A 13,659-nucleotide genomic window follows, 5' to 3' on the forward strand; every position below is an offset into this window, starting at 1 on the left:
ATTAGGCCTTATAGTTGGGGTTCTTCTAGTGAGACAATCCCATTTATACTGAATTTACTTGTGATTTACACGTTTTTCTTCTTCCTAACAGGCAGAAAGGATCTTTTCCTGAATCTGCTAGAGACGATGCTATAAGCAGCTTGCCGTCCTCGTCCCCATTGTCAGGTATGTACATGTCTATAGCACAAACAATGTGAATGTTGTCATCAAGGGTGAAATATTTCCACATGGTTTTTCTTTAATGGGTCTCCTATGTTATCTATGTTTCAAGGAACCCAATTACTTTGCCCATGGGCCCATACTGTGTCTCCATTTCTGTAATTTTGTACAGTATTATCATGGATTCTGTGATACATTGTTGCATCTAGTAACCTCTGTCATCATAATGAGACATCGTCTCCTATAGTAGAATATCGCTCATTAGGGATGCACCACATGGCGGCACACAGGGCGTTCACTGCTCCATATTAGTGACACATCTAATGCCCTTCATATGAGGTCATGTCCGGTATATAGGACTTATTCTGCCCTATTGTGTAATACCAGATTATCAGGACTATAGGGGACAGGACTAGAACAATCTATATACTATATACAGGAGAGATACGAAGCAGATCCCATAACAATATGTCTTTAGTGAGTTGTTGTTTTTTCTTCTTTCTGATCAGAATTTCCAGCTGCCAACGAAAAATCAGAAAATGGGAAAAAGGGGAAAAAGAGACGAGGTAAGTGTGAGAGTCATCTCCATGTTGTGTGATGTCGTCAGTGAGAATAATTCATGTGGAGCAGATGTCATCTGTCGGAGATGGGATTGTCACATGTATGATGGCTGACGATGATCCCTGACCTCTGTGTGATGAGATTCCTCTGCCGTCCGGCCACAGTGACCGCACAGTAGTATCATGTCATATGGAGTCCCATCACTTACATTATATTTCCTTCTCTTCTCATAGGTTCCATCTTCCGCCGGATCTTATCATCCTGCCGGCGTGGATTATCCAGGGCTGCTCGCGTATTTGCGTGTTGTCACCGTTCCCCTAGAGACATCTAAAAGACGGTAAACCTCCGCATCCTGCGCCCTGAAGTCCAGCAGATCCACCATCACTGCTGGAGCTGTACAGAAGGACCTTCACCATCTACCGGTGGCCTTCTGACTGCTACATCTCTGCCCGGACAATCTCAGTATCACCTCTGTCACCAGGCTCCGCGGTATTCATACTGCTCGCAGACGTGGCGGTTACTGATCACCTGGTATCTGACCCCGGCTGTCCTCCTGACTATGAGTTTGCCTACTGATTCTGTTCCTGGTTTTGTCCCTCCCTTCTATCCTATTATTAATAAAAAAAATTACAATTATTATTACTGACATTTTTTTTCATCCATCAAACTTTACTCTGCATTTTGTTAACTGATAAAAGTAATTTATTACCACTTCTGCTTTTAAAAGGATATATAGAGTATGCTTATAATATATATACAGTATGCTGATTATATATACATGGTGACAAAGTCACTGGCAAAGTGCTGGAGGGGAGGTATGTTTCACTGAGGCTATTAGCTTCAGTGATTTGAAGCCCATAAGTTTTACACCTGCACACTATGTGTTGAGAGGGATTAATCGGCCATTTTAAGGGCTGGGTTTTTGTGAATGACCATAGAGCGGGTTGGGAGGTCATTCACCATATCTCCACCCCAGGGTGGGGACTAGGATGTATATAGTCGGCCTTCTAAGGCATTCAGTGTTCAGTAGGGCTGTAGAGAGGAACTCCAGCGCTTTGTGTCCTGAGAAGGAAAAGCTGAACCAGTGGATGGTTGTTCTCCTGAGCGGGCAGATCCCCACAGCAACACGGCTGTATGTTATGTTTTGTTTTTCCTTAGGACAGAAAGCACGTATTTATTTTTGCTAACTCCTCACTGGCTTATGCAGCATCTTCAAATAAACCAGTGAGAGACTTAAGGAGACGGCGCTCCGGTGGCTACTTCTGTGTGCAACTGAGTGGGCTGATCTACCATAGTATATATATACTGAATGCATATACCTTATTTTTCGGACTATAAGACGCACCGGACCATAAGACGTACCTAGGTTTTAGAGGAGGAAAATAGAAAAAAAATTGAAGCAAAAAATGTGGTCATTATGCCCTGTTAAGGGGGAGGGAGTCTGCTGCTGACACTGTTATAGAGGTAATGTCCCCCAATTCTGTTAATATCCCCTATCCTGGTATATTTATATATACACTGCTCAAAAAATAAAGGGAACACTCAAATAACCCATCCTAGATCTGAATGAATGAAATATTCTCATTGAATACTGTGTTCTGTACAAAGCTGAATGTGCTGACAACAAAATCACACAAAAATCATCAATGGAAATCAAATTTATTAACCAATGGAGGCCTGGATTTGGAGTCACCCCCAAAATTAAAGTGGAAAAACACACTACAGGCTGATCCAACTTTGATATAATGTCCTTAAAACAAGTCAAAATGAGGCTCAGTATTGTGCGTGGCCTCCACGTGCCTGTATGACCTCCCTACAAAGCCTGGGCATTCTCCTGATGAGGTTGCGGATGGTCTATTGTGGGATCTTCTCCCAGACCTGGACTAAAGCATCCGCCAACTCCTGGACAGTCTGTGGTGCAACGTGACGTTGGTGGATGAAGCGAGACATGATGTCCCAGATGTGCTCAATCGGATTCAGGTCTGGGGAACGGGTGGGCCAATCCATAACTTCAATGCCCTCATCTTGCAGGATCTGCTGACACACTCCAGCCACATGAGGTCTGGCATTGTCCTGCATTAGGAGGAACCCAGGGCCAACCGCACCAGTATATGGTCTCACAAGGGGTCTGAGGTTCTCATCTCGGTACCTAATGGCAGTCAGGCTACCTCTGGCGAGCACATGGAGGGCTGCACGGCCCTCCAAAGACATGCCACCCCACACCATTACTGACCCACTGCCAAACCGGTCATGCTGAAGGATGTTGCAGGCAGCAGATCATTCTCCATGGCGTCTCCAGACTCTGTCGCGTCTGTCACATGTGCTCAGTGTGAACCTGCTTTCATCTGTGAAGAGCACAGGGCGCCAGTGGCGATTTTGCCAATCCTGGTGTTCTGTGGCAAATGTCAAGAGTCCTGCACGGTGTTGGTCTGTGAGCACAACCCCCATCTGTGGACGTCGGGCCTTCATACCACCCTCATGGAGTCGGTTTCTAACTGTTTGTGCAGACACATGCACATTTGTGGTCTGCTGGAGGTCATTTTGCAGGGCTCTGCACAAAGACGGAGGTAGCGGTCCTGCTGCTGGGTTGTTGCCCTCCTACGGCCCCCTCCACGTCTCCTGGTGTACTGGCCTGATTCCTGGTAGCGCCTCCAGTCTCTGGACACTACGCTGACAGACACAGCAAATCTTCTTGCCACAGCTCATATTGATGTGCCATCCTGGATGAGCTGCACTACCTGAGCAACTTCTGTGGGTTGTAGAGTCCATCTCAAGCTACCACGAGTGTGAAAGCACAAACAACATTCAAAAGTGACCAAAACATCAGCCAGAAAGCATTGGTACTGAGATGTGGTCTGTGGTCCCCACCTGCAGAACCACTCCTTTATTGAGAGTGTTTTGATAATTGCCAATAATTTCCATCTATTGTCTATTCCATTTGCACAACAGCATGTGAAATTGATTGTCAATCAGTGTTGCTTCCTAAGTGGACAGTTTGATTTCACAGAAGTTTGATTTAATTGGAGTTATTATTCTGTTGTTTAAGTGTTCCTCTTATTTTTTTTGAGTAGTGTGTATATATATATATATATATACTGTGGCTCTGAGTGGTGGGGGGAACGGCAGTGGCGGAGGAGCGGGACACTGAAGGCAGCATGGCTGCGGTGGCTGCAGCCTTTACCTGAACGGGATTCGGGCATATGATCTGACGTGGCCATAGACTATAATGGTCCAGACAGAGTGAATGTGCCCTCTGTCGTGCATCAGGTGTGTACGCCTACTGGAGGCGCAGTCTACTAAGCCTATGGCCTCGTCAGCACACACTACCGAATCCAGTTTTGTGGGGGAGTTCGGACCTAAGCCCTGACTGGTCAATGTGAAACTCCGTAAGGAAGAATGATGAGATACATACCTGCATAGACAGAGTATGAGAGTGATGAATGGATGGATAGATGGGGGCATTTTTGTCAGGTTTACACAGTGGCTGTTGGGCTGGAAAGAAATCACTTTGTGCAAACGTTGTCCTTATAGCCATGATTCCTTTTTCAGACCCCACCGCTCCACAATTTTACCACGGCCACTGATTTTACCTCGGCTCCCAGGAGGCTTCAACCGCGCTCAACAGATTCTTCAACTTTCACAGAAGTCCAGTAGGTTCTGCCCTATTTCTGGAAACCTCCATATGGCAAATATGGATGAGACAGACGGATGATTAGATGGATGACTGAGAAGAGGGCGCCCTGATAATGAGCATATATTACAAAGTCAGTACAAAAACAACAGGGGTCCCGGACCCTGGCCGTGTAGACTGATAACTGGTGTGCTGCACTTACAGGGGGACATTAAGTCATAGGGGCCACACCAGGCAGGGACCCGATATTACAGGGTGGCAGGAGGGCGACTATTGCAAACAACATAATTAGAGCTATGGGCCCTTATGTGCAGAGTATTCAGGGGCCCCATTATGCAATGCAGGCGGGATACAGAGTCCCAGCAGAGCTCAACAATGACGGATACAATGTTTTATAATGGAATTTACCTAATAACAAGGCACCAGTGTAATGGTATCAGGGGCCCCGGCAGCCGCCTGTACTCAGCTCCTATATATCAGGTGTAAGGGCCACATAGTAATGGCATCAGGGGCCCCAGCAGCCGCCTGTACTCAGCTCCTATATATCAGGTGTAAGGGCCACATAGTAATGGTATCAGGGGCCCCAGCAGCCGCCTGTGCTCAGCCCTTATATATCAGGGGTAAGGGCCACATAGTAATGGTATCAAGGGCCCAGCAGCCGCCTGTACTCAGCTCCTATATATCAGGTGTAAGGGCCACATAGTAATGGTATCAGGGGCCCCAGCAGCCGCCTGTACTCAGCTCCTATATATCAGGTGTAAGGGCCACATAGCAATGGTATCAGGGGCCCCAGCAGCCACCTGTACTCAGCCCTTATATATCAGGTGTAAGGGCCACATAGTAATGGTATCAGGGGCCCCAGCAGCCGCCTGTACTCAGCTCCTATATATCGGGTGTAAGGGCCACATAGTAATAGTATCAGGGGCCCCAGCAGCCACCTGTACTCAGCCCTTATATATCAGGTGTAAGGGCCACATAGTAATGGTATCAGGGGCCCCAGCAGCCGCCTGTACTCAGCCCTTATATATCAGATGTAAGGGCCACATAGTAATGGTATCAGGGGCCCCAGCGGCCACCTGTACTCAGCTCTTATATATCAGGTGTAAGGGCCACATAGTAATGGTATCAGGGGCCCCAGCAGCCGCCTGTACTCAGCTCCTATATATCAGGTGTAAGGGCCACATAGTAATGGTATCAGGGGCCCCGGCAGCCACCTGTACTCATCTCCTATATATCAGGAGTAAAGACCACATAGTAATGGTATCAGGGGCCCCAGTGGCCGCCTGTACTCAGCTCCTATATATCAGGTGTAAGGGCCACATAGTAATGATATCAGGGGCCCCAGCAGCCGCCTGTACTCAGCTCCTATATATCAGGTGTAAGGGCCACATAGTAATGGTATCAGGGGCCCCAGCAGCTGCCTGTACTCAGCCCCTATATTTCAGGTGTAAGGGCCACATATTAATGGTATCAGGGGCCCCGGCAGCCACCTGTCCTCAGCTCCTATATATCAGGTGTAAGGGACACATAGTAATGGTATCAGGGGCCCCAGCAGCCGCCTGTACTCAGCCCTTATATATCAGGTGTAAGGGCCACATAGTAATGGTGTCAGGGGCCCCAGCAGCCACCTGTACTCAGCTCTTATATATGAGGTGTAAGGGCCACATTGTAATGGTATCAGGGGCCCCAGTAGCTGCCTGTACTCAGCCCTTATATATCAGGTGTAAGGGCCACGTAGTAATGGTATCAGGGGCCCCGGCAGCCGCCTGTACTCAGCTCCTATATATCAGGTGTAAGGGCCACATAGTAATGGTATCAGGGGCCCCGGCAGCCGCCTGTACTCAGCTCCTATATATCAGGTGTAAGGGCCACATAGTAATGGTATCAGGGGCCCCAGCAGCCGCCTGTACTCAGCTCCTATATATCAGGTGTAAGGGCCACATAGTAATGGTATCAGGGGCCCCAGCAGCCGCCTGTACTCAGCCCCTATATATCAGGTGTAAGGGCCACATAGTAATGGTATCAGGGGCCCCAGCAGCCGCCTGTACTCAGCCCCTATATATCAGGGGTAAGGGCCACATAGTAATGGTATCAAGGGCCCAGCAGCCGCCTGTACTCAGCTCCTATATATCAGGTGTAAGGGCCACATAGTAATGGTATCAGGGGCCCCAGCAGTCGCCTGTACTCAGCTCCTATATATCAGGTGTAAGGGCCACATAGTAATGGTATCAGGGGCCCCGGCAGCTGCCTGTACTCAGCTCCTATACAGTGGTGGCCAAAAGTATTGGCACCCCTGCAATTCTGTCAGATAATACTCAGTTTCTTCCTGAAAATGATTGCAATCACAAATTCTTTGGTCTTATTATCTTCATTTAATTTGTCTTCAATGAAAAAACACAAAAAGAATTGTCCTAAAGCCAAATTGGATACAATTAGCAATAACTAAATCACACTTGCAGCCAGTTAACATGGATTATGTTATGATCTGCAACATAAACTAAGGAAAGAAAGGGAAATGCTGTCCCTACAGTAAGACTAAGCTGAATCCCTACGATGTAGCGGGCAGCCTGTTCCTTGTGAACAGACCCGCCTTCGTCCTCGGCTAGTCTGAACAGAGACCTATAGAATAAAGGGAGGGGTCCCTAAAAGAACTAAGGACTGGGACAAAAAATGGACACCTCCTAACAGAAGTTGTTGCAGAGCAAAAATACAAACTGAACAAAAAGTACTAGAGGTCCAGAGGACCAAGCAAACTAGACAGAGATAGGCACCGAAGCACCTGGCTAGAGAGACAGGCAAAAAACACTGAAGTCCAGCAAAGCCAGAAGGGCGGAGCTGGAATATATAGGCAGCTAGTCACGTGACCGCAAAACACAAGATAGCAAAAACTGACAGGAGGGTTCTAACAGATTAAAGTTGACTCAGCCTCTGTCCTGTGTCCTTGTGTGTACCACATTGAGCATGGAGAAAAGAAAGAAGACCAAAGAACTGTCTGAGGACTTGAGAAACCAAATTGTGAGGAAGCATGAGCAATCTCAAGGCTACAAGTCCACCTCCAAAGACCTGAATGTTGCTATGTCTTCCGTGCGCAGTGTCATCAAGAAGTGTAAAGCCCATGGCACTGTGGCTAACCTCCCTAGATGTGGACGGAAAAGAAAAATTGACAAGAGATTTCAACGCAAGATTGTGTGGATGGTGGATAAAGAACCTCGACTAACATCCAAACAAGTTGAAGCTGCCCTGCAATCCGAGGGTACAACAGTGTCAACCCGTACTATCCGTCGGCGTCTGAATGAAAAGGGACTGTATGGTAGGATACCCAGGAAGACCCCACTTCTTACCCAGAGACATAAAAAAGGCAGGTTGGTGTTTGCCAAAACTTACCTGAGAAAGCCTAAAATGTTTTGGAAGAATGTTCTCTGGTCAGATGAGACAAAAGTAGAGCTTTTTGGGAAAAAGCATCAACATAGAGTGTACAGGGAAAAAAAAGAGGCATTCAAAGAAAAGAACACGGTCCCTACAGTCAAACATGGCGGAGGTTCCCTGATGTTTTGGGGTTGCTTTGCTGCCTCTGGCACTGGACTGCTTGACCGTGTGCATGGCATTATGAAGTCTGAAGACTACCAACAAATTTTGCAGCATAATGTAGGGCCCAGTGTGAGAAAGCTGGGTCTCCCTCAGAGGTCATGGGTCTTCCAGCAGGACAATGACCCAAAACACACTTCCAAAAGCACTATAAAATGGTTTGAGAGAAAGCACTGGAGACTTCTAAGGTGGCCAGCAATGAGTCCAGACCTGAATCCCATAGAACACCTGTGGAGAGATCTCAAAATGGCAGTTTGGAGAAGGCACCCGTCAAATATCAGCGACCTGGAGCAGTTTGCTAAAGAAGAATGGTCTACAATTCCAGCAGAGCATTGTAAGAAACTCATTGATGGTTACCGGAAGCGGTTGTTCGCAGTTATTTTGGCTAAAGGTTCTGCAACCAAGTATTAGGCTGAGGGTGCCAATACTTTTGTCTGGCCCATTTTTGGAGTTTTGTGTGAAATGATCAATGATTTGATTTTTGCTTCATTCTCTTTTGTGTTTTTTCTTTGCAAGAAAATTAAATGAAGATAATAATACCAAAGAATTTGTGATTGCAATCATTTTCAGGAAGAAACTGAGTATTATCTGACAGAATTGCAGGGGTGCCAATACTTTTGGCCACCACTGTATATCAGGTGTAAAGGCCACATAGGAATGGTATCAGGGGCCCCAGCAGCCGCCTGTTCTCAGCTACTATATATGAGGTGTAAGGGCCACATAGTAATGGTATCAGGGGCCCCAGGTGCCGCCTGTACGCAGCTCCTATATTCAGCCACGGCCGAAAGTGTTGGCAATCTTGAAATTGTTCCAGAAAATGAAGTATTTCTCCCAGAAAATTATTGCAATTACACATGTTTTGTTATACACATGTTTAATATTCTTTGTGTGCATTGGAACAAAAGAAAAAAACAAACAAAAGGAAAAAAGGCAAATTGGACATCATTTCATACAAAACCCCAAAAATGGGCCGGACAAAATTGATAGCACCTTTCCAAAATTGTGGGTGAACAACTTTGTTTCAAGCATGTGATGCTCATTCAAACTAACCTGTGGCAAGTAACAGGTGTGGGCAATATGAAAATCACACCTGAAACCAGAAAAAAAGTGGAGAAGTTGACTCAATCTTTGCATTGTGTCTGTGTGTGCCACACTAAGCATGGAGAACAGAGAACAGAGAACAGAGAAGAGAACTGTCTGAGTATTTGAGAACCAAAATTGTTGAAAAATATCAACAATCTCAAAGTTACAATTCCATCTCCAGAGATCTTGATGTCCCTTTGTCCACGGTGCGCAACATAATTAAGAAGTTTACAAGTCATGGCACTGTAGCTAATCTCCCTGGACGTGGATGGAAGAGAAAAATTGATGAAAGGTTGCAATGCAGGATAGTCCGGATGATGGATAAGCAGTGCCAATCAAGTTCCAAAGAAATTCAAAGTTGTCCTGCAAGCTCAGGGTGCATCAGTGTTAGTGCAAATAAGCGCTATGGCAGGAGACCCAAGAGAACCCACTGCTGACACAGAGACATAAAAAGCTACACTAAAGTGTGCCAAAATGTATGCAAGCCAAAATCCTTCTGGGAACGCATCTTTTGGACAGATGAGACCAAGACAGAGCTTTTTGGTAAAGCACATCATTCTACTGTTTACTGAAAATGGAATAATGCCTACAAAGAAAAGAACACACTACCTACAGTCAAATATGGTGGAAGTTCAAAGATGTTTTGTGGTTGTTTTGCTGCCTCTTGCACTGGGTGCCTTGACTGTGTGCAAGGCATCATGAAATCTGAAGATTACCAAAGGATTTTGGGTCGCAATGTAGTGCCCAGTGTCAGAAAGCAGGGTTTGCGTCCTAGGTCATGGTTCTTCCCGGAGAATGACCCCAAACATACTTCAAGAAGCCCGCAGAAATGGATGGAAACATAGCGCTGGAGAGGTATGAAGTAGCCGCAACTATGAGAGACATGGAGCAGTTTACAAAAGAAGAGTGGTCAAAATTCCAGCTGAGAGGTGTAAGAAGCTTGTTGATGGTTATAGGAAGCGATTGATTGCAGTTATTTTATTCCAAAGGGTGAGCAACCAAATATTAAATTTGAGCGTGTAACGGGTCTGGGAGGCGGAACCTCTGAGCAGCTATACAAGGGGGCGGTCCTTGTAAGGAAGCGGGTGGCTCCCAGGGAAGACGGGCAGGTAGTCACGGCAAGTGACAGGGACAGTCTCTGGGTAGAAGGGCAGGTAGTCACAGGGACAGTCTCTGGGTAGACTAGCAGACAGGTAGCAGGTGGACGCTCCCAGGTGAGCGGGCAAGAGTCTCTGGACGGGCAGGTGGTCACAGCAAGCGACGGCAGAGCCTCCAGGTAGGCTAGCAGGCAGGTAGCAGGTGAGCGCTCCCAGGTGAGCGGGCAAGAGTCTCTGGACTGGCAGTTGGTCACGGCAAGTGACGGCAGAGCCTCCAGGTAGGCTAGCAGGCAGGTAGCAGATGAGCGCTCCCAGGTGAGCGGGCAAGAGTCTCTGGACTCTCAGGTGGTCACGGCAAGTGACGGCAGAGCCTCCAGGTAGGCTAGCAGGCAGGTAGCAGGTGAGCGCTCCCAGGTGAGCGGGCAAGAGTCTCTGGACTGGCAGGTGGTCACGGCAAGTGACGGCAGAGCCTCCAGGTAGGCTAGCAGGCAGGTAGCAGGTGAGTGCTCCCAGGTGAGCGGGCAAGAGTCTCTGGACTGGCAGGTGGTCACGGCAAGTGACGGCAGAGCCTCCAGGTAGGCTAGCAGGCAGGTAGCAGGTGAGCGCTCCCAGGTGAGCGGGCAAGAGTCTCTGGACTGGCAGGTGGTCACGGCAAGTGACGGCAGAGCCTCCAGGTAGACTAGCAGGCAGGTAGCAGGTGAGCGCTCCCAGGTGAGTGGGCAGGCTGGTCCATAGACAGACTGACAGGTGTCGGAAGGCAGACCGTCGGACCGCAGGCTTGCAAGCAGGTAAGCGGATATCAGGCAGGTATCAAGCAGGAATCTGGCAGGTGACTGGCAGGTAACTGGTAACGGGACCTGAGGGCTGAAGCAGAGTGAAGGCTTTGCAGCAACAATGTTCGGGCACCTCCATTTTGTAGGAGGTGCCTTATATATGGTGAGGTCCTCCGGCCATTGGCCGGGGACTCCTTAGGACGGCGCGCGCGGCCCCTTCAAGAGAGGGGGAGCGAGCGCGCGCGCGCCCTAAGCACAGTGGCCGGGAAGCAGTGCGCGCTGCCAGCAGAGCGGGAGGAGGACGCCGGGCACGGAGCGGAGAGGTGAGGGGAACAGCGTCCCTGCCTAGCAGGAGGCAGGGAAGCCGACGCTACAGTACACCCCCCCCTTTAGGCCCCCCCTTTTTTAGGCCAGACAGAAATTTATCAAGGATGAGTGGGGCATGGATGTTCTCCTGGGGCTCCCACGTTCTCTCCTCAGGACCAAACCCCTTCCAATCTACCAGAAAAAAGGTTTTTCCTCTTACCCTTTTGGTGGCCAGAATGTTCTCTACCTCAAACTCGTTTTCAGCGGAAACCGGAGCAGGAGGCGTACCTGTAGACTTGGAAAAAGAGTCAAGTACCACGGGTTTGAGGAGAGATACATGGAAGGAGTTAGGGATCCGCAAGTTGGCCGGGAGTTTCAATTCATAGGCCACTGGGTTGATTTGTTTGATAACTTCTAGTGGGCCGATGAACCGAGGCCCTAACTTGTAGGAAGGAATCTTGAGCCGGACATACTTGGACGAGAGCCAGACTTTATCTCCAGGACGGAATTGTGGAGGATCCAGGCGTTTTTTGTCAGCGTGTTTTTTCATCCGCTCGGACGACTGAAGGAGTGCGGATCGGGTACTCTCCCAAATGGAGGAAAATTTGCTAACGAGAGATTCCGCAGCCGGATTGTCCACCGAGGTGGAGACGGGAAAAGGGATCCGAGGATGCTGAGCGAAGACTACAAAAAACGGGGATTTGGAGGAAGATTCGCTCTCGTGATTATTGTAAGAGAATTCGGCCCATGGCAGGAGATCCACCCAGTCTGAATGGTGGGCATTAACGAAGTGCCGGAGGTAACTGGTCAGGATCTGATTGATCCGCTCCACTTGACCATTGGACTGTGGGTGGTATGCGGAGGAGAAGTCCAGGGTGACGTCTAGCAGCTTACATGTGGCTCTCCAGAAGCGTGAGGTGAACTGAACCCCACGATCCGACACGATGTGGAGGGGCAGGCCATGGAGACGGAAGATGTGGCGGATAAAGTCTTTAGCCAGCTCGGGTGCAGACGGGAGGCCTGGCAGGGGAATGAAATGAGCCATTTTGGAAAAGCGGTCAGCGACCACCCAAATGACCGTACAACCGGCAGAGACAGGGAGATCTGTTATGAAGTCCATAGCTATATGCTGCCAGGGGGCAGCAGGTACTGGAAGAGGAAGGAGGCGACCGGCTGGCAGGTGTCTCGGAACCTTGTTGCGGGCGCAGGACACACAGGCAGAAACAAAGTCTATTAATTCCTTGTGCAGGGTAGGCCACCAGTAGTGCCGGGTGATAAGCTGGAGGGTCTTTTTCTGACCGGCATGGCCAGCAAGCTTAGACGAGTGACCCCAGTGTAGGATCCTCTCCCGATCAGGTACCATTACGAACGTCTTTCCGGGAGGGAGACGATTTAGACTCACGGGGGCCACCTGCATTACTCTGGCGGGATCGATGATGTGTTTAGGTTCCTCCTCAAGATCAGACACCAGGAAGGATCGGGACAAGGCGTCAGCTTTGATGTTTTTGTCAGCCGGGCGAAAATGAAGAACAAAATCAAAGCGAGCAAAAAACAAGGACCACCGGGCTTGGCGCGGGTTAAGTCTCTGGGCACTCTGGAGGTAAGTCAAGTTCTTGTGGTCCGTGTAAATTATTACCGGGTGAAGAGCCCCCATCGAGCAGGTAACGCCACTCCTCCAATGCCAGCTTGATGGCCAATAACTCTCGGTCTCCTATAGAATAGTTGCGCTCGGAAGAGGAGAAGAGTTTGGAGAAGAAGCCGCAAGTTACCATTCTCCCGGAAGACGATTTTTGGGTAAGTACCGCTTCGGCTCCAGAGGAGGAGGCGTCAACTTCCAGGAAGAATTGTTTGTTGCCGTCCGGGCGATGCAGCACCGGGGCGGAAGAGAAAGCCTGTTTTAAGGAAAGAAAGGCTTCCTCAGCTTCGGGCGGCCATTCTCTGGGATTAGTGCCCTTACGGGTGAGCGCAGAGATTGGGGCAGTCCGGGAAGAGAAGTGCGGTATGAAGAGGCGGTAGTAGTTGGCGAAGCCCAGGAACCGCTGAATAGCCTTCAACCCCTCTGGTCGAGGCCACTTCTCGATGGCAGACAGTTTCTCAGGATCCATTCGTAGGCCGGTCTGAGAAATTATGAAGCCCAAAAACGGAAGCGAGGTCTGCTCAAAGAGGCACTTCTCATATTTAGCGTAGAGGTGGTTCTGCCTGAGCCTGAGCAGAACCTGACGAACATCCCTCCGGTGTGTGGGGAGATCCGGAGAGAAGAGCAAGATGTCGTCCAGGTACACCACTACGCAGGAGTAGAGAAGGTCCCGGAAGATGTCATTGACCAACTCTTGAAAGACGGCGGGAGCGTTACAGAGACCGAAGGGCATTACCAGGTATTCATAGTGGCTGTCCCGGGTGTTGAATGCCGTCTTCCATTCATCCCCCTGACGGATACGGACCAGGTTATACGCCCCACAGAGGT

Source organism: Phyllobates terribilis, unplaced genomic scaffold (assembly GCF_046119375.1).
Source record: "Phyllobates terribilis strain yellow unplaced genomic scaffold, ASM4611937v1 Scaffold_192__1_contigs__length_3615891, whole genome shotgun sequence".
NCBI lineage: Eukaryota > Metazoa > Chordata > Amphibia > Anura > Dendrobatidae > Phyllobates > Phyllobates terribilis.